The 15,857-nt window shown below is 41.4% G+C and overlaps 1 long non-coding RNA gene across 2 annotated transcripts; it reads left to right on the forward strand.

Moving 5' to 3' along the window:
• The first annotated feature begins 957 nt into the window (after positions 1–957).
• On the forward strand, positions 958–11,853 carry LOC113458381. 2 transcript variants are annotated; one of them, XR_003378753.1, is made up of 3 exons: positions 958–1,745; positions 2,258–2,380; positions 10,219–11,853. It is a non-coding gene; the product is annotated as an uncharacterized LOC113458381 (long non-coding RNA). The 2 variants fall into 2 exon arrangements; XR_003378752.1 differs by having other exon boundaries at positions 2,261–2,380.
• The last annotated feature ends 4,004 nt before the right edge of the window (positions 11,854–15,857 follow it).

Here is a 15,857-nt window from a genome sequence, read left to right on the forward strand (position 1 = left end):
AGACAATGCCAACAAATAAGCCGGAAGCAGTCTTGAGAATCCGCTGCCCCAATTCCTTCAACCTTAAAAATTTTAAGCGGTGGTAATCTCCTGCTTTTTATTATAAAAAAGAGATGGGAATGTAATGTTCTGTCTCTTTAAGAGACAAGCCACGCCCACTCCCTTCCTGCTTGCAGTCTCAGCCCCACTCTCTCTCTTCCTGTCCCCTCTCTCAGAGAGGCAGTCTTTTGCCTCTCCTCTCTCCCTCTCTCCCCACTTTTCCTCTTTTCCTTCCCCTCCATAACACCAAAGAAATGTCCAATTCCATTCTGTATGGTATGTCTATCTCTGTGTCCCCCACCTGTTGCCTGTTTGTTGCCGCCAGGGACCAGCCACCTTCCCTGCTGCGTGGTCTCTGGGACTGGCTGCTTTTGGGGCCCCAGCAGTCCCGGAGACTTGCAGCATCTGTGCCTCCTACCTGCCACCTGCCCACACTGCTTGCCTGGGACCAGCCAGTCACCACATGACTGGGGACCAGCCACCTTCGTTTGGGACCTGCCGCATGGTCTCAACCCACAACAAGCAAGCTTCCAGGGACCGCAGCAAATCCATTTCAGATGCTAGGGGGCTCTGGGCCACTACCTTGTTATAGGAGGCTGCTTACTTGTTTCCTGGCCACCCTGACTCCAGAATAATCAACACAGAAACTATAATATCACTGCTTGACCAATCATGTCAGTGTATTGCTGCTAGCTCTTATATCTTTGGTTAACCCATTTCTATTATTTTATATTTTACCATGAGGTTGATAGCCTACCAGCAAGGTTCCAGCTGCCAGCTCACGTCATTCCCCTCTGGCGGCTACATGACATCTCACTGACTCCACCTTCTTTCTCCCAGCATTCGGTTTAGTTTTCCCACCTAGCTCTACTCTGTCCTATCACCGGCCAAGCCAGCTTCTTTATTCATTAACCAATAAGAGCAACACATATACAGAAGGACTTCCCACACCTGTGGCTATGTTGGTATCCATGGGCCTTGCTGCCATGGGAGCCATGCCAATTAGAGTGGCCTGCAAAGCCACATGGGCCTGGCCCAGGCTGTTGCTGTAGGCCATGTCTGGGTCTGTGGCCCCAACAGCAGCCAGGGTCTGGGCTAGTATCCACAGCTCATTTTTCTATAGGAAGTCATAGTAACCATACATGTTGAAATCTGAGGGCTGTGATGATCCAGCCCTGTCCCTCACTGGCCCCAGAATAGCTGGCTCTGCTCCTTGCTAGACACTGCAGCAGGAGAGCTGGCCCCACCCCTGTCATGGGAGAGCTGACACCAGCACTCAGGAGAGATGGTCCCGATCCTCACCACAGGCATGGGAGAGCTGGTCCCATGGCATGGGCCTAGGAGAGCTGACTCTCCTCCTCACCTAAGGGGGTGGTCCCAAAGGCCCAGACCAACCAGCTCGGCTACTACCCAGACCCGTGTCATAGGCCTTGGGTTGGCCCACCCTAACATCTACCCCATTTGTGACCTGCTAGAGTGTGCGAAGGGACTGCCTATGGAACAATAACCACAGGACATCCATGACTCAGGACAACAGCATATCTAAGAGGAGTTTCTATGAGGGCCCAGTGATGATGGTGCACCAGACTCCAGAGGCCTTGAACCAGACCAGAGACTCATTGCAATGGGGCTGATTGGACAAAGGGGTATACTGCATGGCATGTCACAGCTCCTGGTGCCACCCAGAGGAAAGATGAAGGAGTTAGGTGGGGTTTTTTTGGGTTTGGGTTTTTTTTTGGGGGGGGTCATGCTGCAGGGGTGAAGGATGGATAGAGAGGGACTTGGAGGTGAGCAGGATTGGGGTGCATGATGTGAAATTTTCAAAGAATCATGTTTAAAAAGAAAAATCATTCTCTGTAGTGGTGGTGGTGGTGCACGGCTTTTACCGCAGTACTCGGGAGGCAGAGACAGATGGGTCTCCCTGAGTTCAAGGCCAGCCTGGTCTACAGAGGGAGTTGTAGGATAGCTAGGTCTACACAGAGAAACCCTGTCTTGAAAAACCAACACCCATCAAACAACCCTTGTCTGCTAATCTGGCATCTTGGTTATTTTGGGATCAATCTTTTTGAGTGCCTTTTCAGTACAGGACACATTTTCCTGTTCCCTGTGTAAAGCCAATCATTCTGGCTTGTCTCGTGGACATTGTAAAAGCCCTTCTACAGTCTGTGGATATCATTCTGTTCCCATGAAGAGTATTGATATTTTGTTTATGTTTTAGCAGGTAGTCAAGTAGACTGAACTCAGACAGCATCCTCAGCCTCTGTGAAGAACAAGTGGACTTGAGTTCGTTCAGCTTTATCTGGGCTGTTTAGAGATGGTGCTACAGCTACATCATTCAAAGGTCAGCAAGAAACATGGGCAGTGTGTATGCAGAATTTGGGCCCTCCCTATCAGCACCCCCCCAGGACAGACTTTTACCCTCCACTGGTATGATATGAAAATACTGAACTCTCTCCTCTGATCTTCCAGCCAGTAAGGTTCAGTCATGACTTAGGGCTCTGCTGTGTTAAAGACTTAAAACTAAGAGTCTCATCTAGTTCTGACCTCTTCTTTGAAATGCCAGTTTTCTTTCAGTTTCTTACCGCTTCAGGTTACTTGTCAGTTCTTGTATACAGTTTTGTTTTGTTTTGTTTTGTTTTTTTGGTTTTTTCGAGACAGGGTTTCTCTGTGGCTTTGGAGCCTGTCCTGGCACTAGCTCTGTAGACCAGGCTGGTCTCGAACTCACAAAGATCCACCTGTCTCTGCCTCCTGAGTGCTGGGATTAAAGGCGTGCGCCACCATCACCCGGCTGTATACAGTTTTTAAAAAATATTTTTCTCCAGAGTACACAGTTGTTAGACAGTTTCCTAGGAGCTCCTTGGGCACAACCCATGTGGGCTATGCTACAGCCGTGACACATACAGCGTGAACACTCCAGTACTGCAGCAAAAATGCTACCTAGGATCTATGTGTTTGACTCGGATGGTGGGACTTGTTACAACAGGCTTTGTAACCACGTAAGATAAAGGTGATGAAATCCCAGAGAACCTAGACAACAATGAGGACCCTAAGAGACATGCATGGATCTAATCTACACGGGAGGTAGAAAAAGACAAGATCTCCTGAGTAAATTGGGAGCATGGGGACCTTGGGGGAGGGTTGAAGGGGAGGGGAGAGGAAGGAAAGGGAGCAGAGAAAAATGTAGATCTCAATAAAATCAATAAAAAAGAAAAAAAAGATAAAGGTGATGGCATTTTCAACTGGCATGCTTGAAGAGCAGGAAATATGATAATTGTCCACTTGGGGATTTTCGTTAACTCAGATGGCCTCCCCATAATCAGGTGGCATTCCTCTGCAAGCTGAGTACCTGTCCCACGAGCAGCTTCAAGGATCAAATATTCCCTGTGCTAATATCTCGGAGTTTTTAAAAGCAATGTTAAGCTTGTAGTAAACTGTGATTTCTCTGCAGTCTGTAGGTCAAATGGACAGAGCAAGACTCCCACACAACCCTCTGCCGGCTATGGTGTCTATGATAGGAAGGAGTGGATAAACAGACACGCTTGAAGATGGATGAGTGACCTGAACACAACCAGCATAATGACAACAGTTGGCATGCTGCCGTGAATAGGGCATATCCTACCTGGTCCTACCCCTAGATCACAAGCTACAAGTCGTCAAGGCTGCTGAGATAGGGTGACGCAGTTTGCTCTAGGGATGAGCTTTCACAGAGGTTGTCCAAACCCAAGTGGTCAATCTTAGACACATGCAAACCAATAAAGATAAATGTACTTAGGCCATATAAACATGTGTGTACCCACATACAGATGAATATACATATAGTAAGAGCAGTTAAAGCACAGGCCGTGAATTAGGGAGGGGGAACAGAAGGGAAAGAGGGGAGTGATGTACATGCAGTACTCATGTACAAAAATATCCAAAAACGTAAATAAACAGTATGTTGTAAGATGCCTTCCAACTTTTGCTTTGGCCTTTTGGTGCCATGAACACCAATGTAAAGCTAACTACCTTGCTAATCAGGACAAGTGGAGGGGCCCTGAGATGACAGGCATTTGAAGGAGGCCATCTGAGTTCCTCCAGGCCACTTAGCCACCTAGCTGGGTATCCTAGAGTGACCCAGTAGATGGGAAGCCGAGTAATTTTACAGTAAGTCTCACCCAGATTTCTCACCTACACAGACAGTCATGAGTACAATAAGTTATTGTTTTAAGACCCAACTTAGGGAGTGGTTTATTCATCAACAATGTAGAACTAGGACATTGGATGTTGCAGTAGCAGCTTGAAGGTCACATACAACTAAGAGAGCAATTTTCTTTTTTAAATTCTTCCATAATTATATCCTGAGCACAGTTTCCCCTCCCTCCACTGCTCCCCACACCTCTCTGCCCCAAATCTATACCCCCTTCATTTCCCTTCAGAAAAGAGCAGGTCTCCCAGGGATAGCAGCTGAAAACGGCATAACCATTGCTGGTGGGAGTGTTTTTCTTAATAGGAGTTTGGCAAAATAGTTGTTTTGCCTTCATGTGTACCACAATGCATGCTTGGTGCCTGCAGAGCCAAAAAAAGGTATTAGAGTTACAGATATTTGTCAACTATCATGTGGGTGCTAGGAATTGAATCTGGGTCCTCTGGAAGAGCAGGTGATGCTCTTAACTGTTGAGCCATCTCTCCAGCCCCCAAAGGAACTTTTTTAGAATGATGAAAGATACTTGGGAATGTGTCCATGTGAATAGGGAGCTTCTCTATGATGATGGTAGGTCTTTGGAAATGTATATATGTTAATAGGGAAAAGCTAGGAGAAAGAAGCCTAGAGATGTAGAGGAGGGAGGAGAGGGCTGATGTATGAGGTATCTAAGAAGGGAAGATGAGAACCACGCTCTGGGCATAAGAAGCTTCTAAAGAAAGATGCTTTCTCTCCCATGGATCTATAAAATTATGAGGCTGCCCCATGTAGTAAAGAGAATATACAAAGGTTAGATAGAAATTAATTAGTACCCCAGGAATGGTCAACATGTTCCTTAACAGGATTACTTACAAGCCAGAAAGTAACTGATATATATCAGTTTTATGTGTGTGTGTGTGTGTGTGTGTGTGTGTGTGTGTGTATGTGTATTTGGACTAGCAACTGTGTCACCTTCTGCTAAAGCCATTTGTGAACATTAAAGCCACACCTCCACATAGTTGAGCTGGTCTGGACTCAATCGGCTTTCAGAATAATAGAGGCTTTTAGTTTGGGTTGTGGTATATAACTGTATCATATAAACACTTTGCCTTTGATAGTGACAGACTTCACATTCTAATAAGAAAATGATGTGTCCAGGGAAAGTGGAAAAGCAACTTTGTTTAATAACAACCTCTTTTAAATCACCTATTTTAGAAAATTATAACCATATATAAAATTAGACAAACTAGCACAATGAACCTGCATATATCTACCATCCACCTTCAATAATTATTAATTTCTTAAAAACAACAAAGTCCGAAAGTAAGACCTATAAATTCAGTATTAGGGAGGGTGAGACAGGATAATTGCAAGGCCAGCCTGGACTGCATGATGAGTTTCAGGTAAGTCTGAGATATAAGGAGAACCTGTCTATAAAAACATAAAGATAAGAAATAATTAGCAATTTTTGCCCATAATTTAAATGATACACATATCTTATTATATCCATAGATGATCCTCATTATTCAAAACTTTTATATTTATGCCTTGGCCTGTTTGCTAGAATCTGTCTCTGCTCCCATAGTTAGTACTTGTGGTACTCTCACGGTAGTTCATGGACCTACACAGAGAGGGCCAGGCACTTGATTTTTTCAGCTGAGGTGGAATAGGGAACACACTGCTTTTCTCCTATCTGGTATTTCACTGTGTCCTTTTCATGGTCTTTTTATGCCATGTTTTATGCCTTTTGTTGGTGATTTCATTGCTTAATGAAGCCACTGATAATAATGTTAACCCAGAGAGGTGTGCTGTATCTTATGGAGACTATGTATGATTAGATAAGTTTCACTCTGGCATGAGCTATCATGTTTTTGGCTATGATTTTGTAAGTTGTGAATCAGCAATCATGTACTTCTAGAAAAAGAAAGAAGAAAGTTGCCAACCTATGCATGAGACTGCTCAGATAAGTGAAAATGGTTTTTTTGGGGGGAATAGTGTGTGTGTGTGTGTGTGTGTGTGTGTGTGTGTGTGTGTGTGTGTGTATGTACATACGTGTTTGTAGGCCAGAGGTCGACATTGAGTGTCTTAGTTACTGCTCTATTTCTGTGAAGAGGTACCATGAACAAGGCAGCATGTAAAATAGATCATTTAATTGGGGTCTTGCTTATAGTTTAAGAGGGTGAGTCCCTAACCATCATGGTGGGGAGCATGGTAGCCGGCAGGAACCTGTGGTACTGGAGCAGTAGCTGAGAGTTTACTTATTATGCACAAGAATCAGGGAGGGAGGAAGGAGGGGGGAGGGAGGGATGGAGGGAGGGGGAGAGAGAGAGAGAGACTGAGACTGGGCTTGCCATAGTCTTTTGAAACCTCGAAGCCTGTCCCCAGTGACAAACTTCCTCCAACAGGGCCACACTTCCCAATTCCTCCCCAAACTGTTCCACTAACTAGGGATCAAGCATTTGAATCTATGAGCCTGTGAAGGCCATTCTCATGCAAACTATTGTAGGGCCATATTATACAGGTCCATATGTTTACATTGTATGGCGGCCAGACTTTTAGTCCACAGTTTGCACCTGGCCACACAGAAGGTGGTCACCTAGCCTTTCCAGACAAACTGATGCCATCCTAAACAAAGGGTCAGGATATACAAATGTTGCTCTGCTCCTTTGCGATTCTGGGAGATCACCTGGGGAAGAGGTGTGAATTCACTCTACCTGACAGAGCAGGCATAGATCGTAGATCGGAAGACAAGACAGAGCAGGCATAGTTAGGAAGATGTGACAGAGTGGGCATAGAAAGGTGTGGACGTGACCAAAGTCATTCGCCTGGATACCTAGGAAACAAAATGCTAATAAATTTCCCCCTCACTTTACATTTTGGTAAAAAAGCTGTTTGAAAAATAAACGTGGGTGGGACTGGAGAGATGGCTCAGAGGTTAAGAGCATTGCCTGCTCTTCCAAAGGTCCTGAGTTCAATCATGGTGGCTCACAACCATCTGTAATGGGGTCTGGTGCCCTCTTCTGGCCTGCAGACACACACACAGACAGAATACTGTATACATAATAAATAAATATTTAAAAAAAAATAAATACAGGTAAGTTTTTAGGATGGAAACTCAGGATTTCATGAGGGATCACTAAAAACTTGGTCTCGATAAAAAGATGTGAGTTGTGTCTTTAGTCTCATGCCTCCCCACTGGTCTGAGAAATAATTTATGGCCTGGGCTGGTCCCGGACCCTGACAAACTACCATACATTCCATCTTTTTTTTAAAATTTATTTATTTATTAAGGATTTCTGCCTCCTCCCTGCCACCGCCTCCCATTTCTCTCCCCCTCCCCAAATCAAGTCCCACTCCCTCATCAGCTCGAAGAGCAATCAGGGTTCCCTGACCTGTGGGAAGTCCAAGGACCGCCCACCTCCATCCAGGTTTAGTAAGGTGAGCATCCAAACTGCCTAGGCTTCCATCTTATTTTTTGAGACGGGAACTCTCAGTGAACCTGTAGCTCTCAATGGGACCCCAGGGACCCTTGTATTTCTGCCTCCACAGAGCTCTGGTTGTTTGGCATGGGTCCTAGGGAGCTCAGGTTGTCGCATTCACTTTGCTGACTGAACTGTATTACCCCAGCCTCACTACAGTTCTAATTTGCATTTCTAATGGCTAAGGATATTGAACTTTTCAGCCAATTAATTTTTAAAATATATTTATTGAGCCAGGTGGCAGTGGCACATGCCTTTAATCCCAGCACCCGGGAGGCAGAGGCAGGCATATCTCTGTGAGTTCGAGGCCAGCCTGGTCTACAGAGGAAGTTCTGGGACAGCCAGAGCTGTTACACAGAGAAACCGTGCCTCAGAAAACAATGTATTCGAACTCACAGAGATCTGCCTGGTCTACAAGGGCTAGTTCCAGAACAGGACAGGAACCAAAAGCTACGGAGAAACCCTGTCTCGAAAAAAAAAAAAAAAAAAAAAAACCAATGTATTTGTTAGTTTATTTGTGTACTGTGTGTCAGTGAGGTTGTGTGTGTGTGTGCATGTGTGTATTACATGTATGTGGAGGTCAGAGGGTAACTCATGACACTGAATAAGATCATTAGGTTTGGCAGCAGGTGCCTTTACCTGCTGAGCCATCTTTCTAGCCCCTTAATTTAGTTTTTTAATTCGTGTATAAAGTAACAGTTCCATTAGGGCATTTTAGAACAGCTTTTTTTGTTGACTTTCCCTGCCCAGTCTTCTTCCTCATCCCCACTTTGTACCTTCCATCCGGTCTTCCGGTTTTAACTCTCATGTCATGTATTCTAATATCGTCCTCATTCTCCTTCCTTCAAACCTTTTTTCTCATTAATGGACTCTTTAAAGTGTTATTATTATATGCTATTTATACATAATAATGGGTCTCCTTATGAGCATTTTTATAATGTACCTAATGTGTTTTGATCATATTTACCCTGTATGCTCTTTTGTCCCACTCTACTCCAGCCTTCTTTCCACTTTCATATTTCATCTGGGACTCAATGAGTGTAATTAGGGTTGTTGATAGAAACACTGTGAGAGTTTGTTTACCAGAGCGTGGCCACATGACTGGAAAAAAAAACTCTCCCTCCTCTGTCAACATTAACTACATTTAAGTCCTCAGGAAGGGGTAAAGTCATGGTCCTGTTTCTAGTTTCATGACCTGTACCCATAGTCCCACAAAAATGTTATTTTCTTCTTTTGCTGTCCAAGTCATTTGCCCTGTATTTCTAGAGTTGGAGTTCTAGGTAATCAGCCTTCTTTTTTATGTATAGCTGGCAACAATTTTTCTCCCATCCCATAGGCTATCTCTATTGAGTTTTTCCCTTGTGTAAAAGCTTTATAATTTCATGATGTCTCACTTGCGAATTCTTGGGATTATTTCCTGTGATACTTGAATCTCTTTCAGAAAGTTTCTGCCTATGCCTATATCTTAAAGGAACACAGAACAACAAACACCTTTATTCCATGAACTCCACAGATGGTTTATTTGGCTTTCTGGGCTTTGATCTTCCTCAGCTGCTCCTTGCCCTGAACTGCATAGCCATTTGCTCTATCACACTGAGCCCAGTCTTGATGCAATATAGCCAAGAAGCTTACCCTGCTGGAATTTATGGGTATCTCTTGAAATGTGGCCCCTATGTTTTTCTCCAGCACCTTCGTAATTTGATCCAGCTGAATTAATTTTTGTTCAGTGTGAGAGTCACAAATCTACTTTATTTAATTTATAGTTTCCCCAGCACTATTTGTGTGTGTTTTGCTCTTTTGTTGACAATCAAGTGGTTGTAGCTGCATGGTTTTATTTATGGGTTTCCTCTTCTAGTCCACGTCTGTTGTACAAAAGCTTTTGTTGCTTTTGTAGCAGAATTTGAAATTAGATATTGGGATACTTCTAGCAATGTGCGTTCTGCTTAAGAATGCTTTGGCTAATTCAAGGTCTTTGGTGCTTTCTTAAGAATTTTAGGATATTTTTTTCTACTGTGGAGAACATTGTTGGAATTTTTATGGGAATTGTATTGACTCTTTATAAGTGTAATAATTTAAATACTAATATGATGTTATAGATTTGATTTTCAGATATGTTCTCCCGGTCTATAGCTTAGATTTTTGTTCTAAGTCTTTTCTAGAAAAAGGAGTTAATTCTGTTTAACTCTGATTTAAAAAATCATGACCTCATCTGCCCATGTTCAGAGAACCTGATTGAAGCTGAATTCAAAAGTAATAAACAAAACAATGAACTAATTTGTTCAGCAGAGAGAGTTTCAAGGCAGGATAGCATTGAGGCTGGAGTACCCTTGTAGTGAGAAGAAGCAACAAGTCAAGCAGAAAGATAGGACAAATGTGCAGTTTGATGAGGAAACGAGTACCTAAACCTAGCATGCATCACAGTGCTTCCTTGCTCCAGAATGGATGCAGAGGGAAATGTTTCCCCAGGGTCACCATCAAAGGCACACGTAAGCCACTCAAACTGTGTCTGCATAATCATTCACTGGAGTTCTGCTTTTGCAGGCATAGAAGAAGCAAGTGCAACTGAGTCATGAAGACTTGCTGCTCCAAGGTTCTGGAAAGCACCTGAATCCTGGCACTGTGTGGTATGGTTGAATTCTTTGGAAAGAGACCCAGGGAAGCCATTTCATGGAGCTGGGAAGGTAAAGTCTAAATGATAGCAGAGACCAGGATGTTGGAAATTCTAGAACTGTGCTTATCCACCGAGGAAATCTTGCAAGCAGAAAGTGGAACAGGCCCAAGACAACAGTCCCCTGTGCTGTAGGTGACAGAACTGGTGCTGGTGCTGCCCAAATTTCGAGCTCAGACGACTCTATCATGAGTTCTACATGCTAGACATGGAGCTGTAGGATTAGGTAGTTGTTCTGCTGCATTTTTGGTTAGCTTTAATCCAACCTTTTCTTGCTATTCTCCTATTATTTCCCCTTTATGATAGGGATGTTTATTTCTTTATTATTATATATTAGAAGTATTCAACTTGTGCTTTGATTCTATAGGTGCTCAAAGTTAAAGGGTAGGCTTGACTCTCAGAAGAGAATTTGAGTTTTTGAGCAGAGCTGTAGCTGTGAAAGGCTGTGGGAGATAGACCAAATGCATTCTGACATTAGCATGAGACTTTAGGAACGGGGCTAAGGTAATATGTTTGGTTGTTGGGTTGACAGGAGTGGAATTGAAATGATTAATTTTCATTGCCAATTTAATAGAATTTAGAATTACCTATGAGACAGCTCTGTGCTTGTGTGTAAATGCAATTTTAAACAGATTTACCTTAGAAGGAAAAATTTTCCTTAAATAAAGTCTAATATGTTCTTTAGTTTGTTCTTAGTCTTTTCTAGAACAAGGAGTTAATTCTGTTAACTCTAATTTAAAAAATCATGACCTCATTCTTCCCATGTTCGGAGAACCTGATTGAAGCTGAATTCAAATGTAATAAACAAAAAAATATGAACTATGAGCTGGAGTCCCAGACCAAATAAAAAGGAGAAAGTGAGAGGAGCACCAGCATCCATCTCTTTGTTTCTTTCTTCTATTTACGTCAGGTGGGTGTGTTTCTGTTTGTCTGTTTATTGGTTTTCTATTCATTTCTAATTTGTGTCTTATGTAACCCCAGTAGCACAATCTCAATAGATGCTGTCTATATAATAAATAGTAATATCTGCTAGAGTGATTATCCCTAGTTTATTCATTCGAATATGTTTTGGCTATTCTCATGTCTTTACTTTTCCTTATATGTTGTGGAATAAACTTGGATATATCTATGAGAAATCTCATGAATTTTTGATAGTAATTATATTATACTATATATACTTATATAATTATATAGAGATCATTTTGAGAAAAATGCACCTTTACTATGTTAACTATTCTCTGTTGAGTCATATTCTCACTATATACTTCAGCCTTCTAATGTGCTGTGTAACACAGGGTGACCTTGAGCTAATGGCAGACCTGTCTTCGTCTTCTGAGGTCTGAAGGTGTGTGCCACCATGCTATGCAAAAGCAGGGTACAAATGTGGTATCTTTTCTGTCATTTTGTATCTGTCTCCTTTACTTTGAGTTATTGAGTATTCTTGTGAATGAATAATATGTCTCTCCATTAAAAATAATCATTGCTTATTTACTTTTATCAGGATTTTATAGGAATGATTACATTTAGAAAAACTAAGTAACTTCATCTCAGATTAGAGTAGAAATGCTGCTTGGTCTTTGAATGCTGCAGCCCTCCCTTTGCTCATTTGTGATAATAGCTAACTTATTAGGTCATTGTGAAGATTTAAAGAAACAATGCAGGTTTGAGCCCTGTCTCTGACATGTTTACTTCACTCTTAACTTTTCACCCATACTTTCTTGTTGCACTCTTGAGTCCTCATCTGTGAACCCATATGCAATAATAGTTAAGAGAACTGGTTGCTCTTCCAGACGACCTGGGTTCAATTCCTAGCACTCACAGGGCAGCTCACAATTATTTATAACTCCAATTCTATGGGATATAGCATCCTCAACACAGACATACATGCAGGCAAAACAATCATGCATATAAAATAAAAATAAATTATTTCCAAGCAAAATTAATCCAACACAGTTTGAGAGATTATAGGTGAAGGAGATTATTTAAGACCGAACAATTTCTTTTTGTTGTTGTTTGGGGGTTTCTTGAGACTATGTCTCACTATGTAGCTCTGGCTGGCCTAGAACTCATAATACAGACCAGATTGGCCTCAAACTCTCAGAGATGCACCTTCCTCTGCCTCCTAAGTGCTGGGATTATAGCTGTATACCACAGTGTTAAAACATGAACAGAGACAGATGTGGTCTACAGAGTGAGTTCCAGGACATCCAAGGCTACACAGAGAAACCCTGTTTTAAAAAAAACAAAGTAATTAATTAATTAGTTAATTGATAAATAAATAAAATAAAACATGACAAGTCTTGAAGCTGGTTGATGAGTAGATGAAGTTTCCTTACACTATTCTCTAAACTTTTGTGTGCTTGAACATAAAAAGCAATTTGTATAATCATTTGAAAACTTGAAATTTGGAGGATTTCATAAAGCTGAATTTATTCTTACATATTAATGTCTCTAGTAGCTCAGAGGTAAAAGAATATTAAAGACAAGTTAGGAAATGAGAAAGAGGCCTAAATGTGAATCAGTGCTATCTAAGTAGGTCATGCCAAGGACTGCCCCCCCTCTCCTCTCTACTAGGACAGATGATATATATTTTACCTGCTCAAACATAAAACAAAAAATCATCTTTAACTGACTTGTGCATACCACATATTCCATACTTGTATTAATACAGATATATATGTTACTTTTAAAAGTTTGTGTATTTTCAGAACAAGGGTATCAAACATTGATGAAAATGGATAACCCAGGTGATCCAACATCTCAGAGCATCTCTGTTGCAATTTCCTCATAGTTCTGCAACCAGAATAGTTTCAGAGCTGCTGACTGAGATGGCCCAGCCTCACAGATTACTCCAGCCAGGACTCCAAATAAGCCTTACACTTTCCCATTACATAGAGATTGGACAAGTAATACAGCTAACTCTCCCAGGACTTGACCATTATCACACTTTCCCCAGAGTACTCTAAAGATATCAGTGCCCCCAGACAATAGGAAACAGTCTAGAAAACATGACACCAACATTCTCAGGAGATGGGATGGGTGATTTTTGGTCATTCAGTAGGTTATGGATGTTATTCACAGAAAAGTCTGTCAGATATTCTAGGCTTATAAGCTAATGATAGATACCCCATGTTGCAGAGGAACCTTGGATGATTGCCCAGGCAGCCAACTATTTCTACCATTTCTTATAGTTTGGAAGTTGTTTTCAATGCACTTCCTGTTTACTCAGGTAATATAAAGACTCCTTCTGGAGTCTTTGATGGAATTGAAGTTTAGATAGTCATAGTTATAGTTTTCCTTAGTTATGATAGAAGATAAATTAGATACAGAACTTTGGACTAAATACTGGAGTATTTTCTCCAAAATTGCCAAATACAAATGAATTGAACATTGCAAATATAATTCTTACCTGATAATTGTTCTTATTGTGTATAGTTTTATCATGTTAAAGTAAAATTTTTCCTTTTTATTTAGACAAAAATGAGGAAATGTTGTGGAATAGTCTTTTTGCACACTGTGAACATGTGTCTTTACCAAGGTGCCTTCTGATTGATTTAATAAAAAGCTAAATAGTCATTATGAGGCAGGAGATATAGGTGGAAAAGTGAGAGAGAGAGAGAACTCTGGGAAGAAAAAGGGCAGAATCACCAGCAGACAAGAGGAAACAGGCATGAGAGAAAGGACATAAAAATCACAAGTCATGTGACAATGCATAGATGAATAGAAATGGGTTAATTTAAGTTATAAGGCCATCTATCCCTAAAATGCTAATTAGACATGTAATAGTAAAATGAAGAGAGAGAGATTTATTCAATGTGACCATATTGAGAAGAGGAATAGATATCCTCAAGTCTATCTATCTCTTTGGCACTCACCTGAGTTTTAGGTTTAAATGGAGGAGGAATGGGGCAAAGGGCAGGAGGTATACATAATAAAGCAGGTCTTCTCTAAATGTGGCCTAGTTTACCATATTGCCTCAATTCTGGTTCCGCAGGGTGTTTTGAAGAAGTCCTTATTGCTGTAACTGCTTGAAAAATTCAATCTGGTTCACTGGAGTTAGTTATTTCTGTACTACCATATATCTTTGCTCTCATGGAGAATTCCCTCATCTAAGGAATCATCTTTCCTGTGAAGTTCTGCTGTTCTTAGAATCCATGGTGACTTTATGTTTAGGGTGCTGACTTGTCTCTGTACATTTAGCCTTGAAGAGGGGGAGTGCATAGAGGCACTCCTTGAGTGATTAACATGCCTATGTGAAGAGGTTAACAGGTAACCTAAAGGAAAAGGGGACAGGCATAAAATGAAGGCAGAAACTCCAGGTTTTCTCCTCTTGGTATCTTCCTGTTAAAGAAGGTACATATTTTTCTTTTAATTATTTTGAGATTATGTAGCCCATGTAGCTATGTAGCCCTATGTAGCTGTCCTGGAATTCTCTATATAGACCAGGCTGCCCTTGAACTTGCCTGTCTCTGCCTCTAGAGTGCTGGGATAAAAGCACACCCCACTACACTCAGTTAGTACATATTTCTTAAATAAAGGATAATTCAGTGTCCCACAAAGTAAAATAAAAATGATCAGCTTTGCATCATATTTGCCAAAATGAAAATTCACACACTTTCAGATTTGTGTAGTTAAAAGGATGGGGAAGTAAGACAAGATGAGTTACAGAGTAGATTTTCAAATCAGTGATCTACACTGAATCTCCCAGGTAACTGCAAAGAAAAGAATGACAATAGTGGCAATAGAAAAAAATAGCGTGTATTTCTTTCTAAAATTATCTACTTTCTGAGTGAAATTATGTCTGCATATAGTGTAAACGTGAGAAACTCACCCAAAAACATAGCATAAGACTGAGAAAAAGGTGAGCAGCTGGTATAGTAAGTCCTTCTGTTTATGTGTTGCTTTTATTGGTTAATGGATAAATCTGTTTTAGCCAGTGGCTTAATAAAATAGAACAAGGTAGGAATTCCATGCAGATAGAAGAGGAAAGAAGATGGAGTCAGGGAGAAGCCATGTAGCTGCCATAGGAGACAGACACCTCTGCTGGAGCCTGCTGAAACTTTACAAGTAGGCCACAACCTCGTGGATTAATGGAAATGGATTATCTTAGAATATAAGAAAATATGCTTAAGCTATTGGCCAAACAGTATTGCAAATAATCAAATAATATAGTTTCTGTGTAATTATTTCAGGTCTGAGTGGCCAGGAATGAACAAGGAGCGTCTGGCAACAGATTGGCACCCAATGTGGCCAACTAAATCCACTTAAAACCTGAGACAGCTTGGGAAGAAATTCTAGACACACACACACACACACACACACACACACACACACACACACACACACTAAGTTTAGGGCAGCTTCTTGCTCTGTTTGCTGGCGGTAAGCAGAGATACTGCTCCTTAAGAGGTTTCCTGACTCAGCTTTAGTGTCAAGAACTGTGCTGCTTCTTTAAGGGAAGGCCTCTTGATTCATGCTAGTTACAGGAACAGTTCTGGCTCTTTTGGCGGGG

This window comes from Microtus ochrogaster, unplaced genomic scaffold, assembly GCF_000317375.1.
Source record: "Microtus ochrogaster isolate Prairie Vole_2 unplaced genomic scaffold, MicOch1.0 UNK17, whole genome shotgun sequence".
Lineage (NCBI taxonomy): Eukaryota > Metazoa > Chordata > Mammalia > Rodentia > Cricetidae > Microtus > Microtus ochrogaster.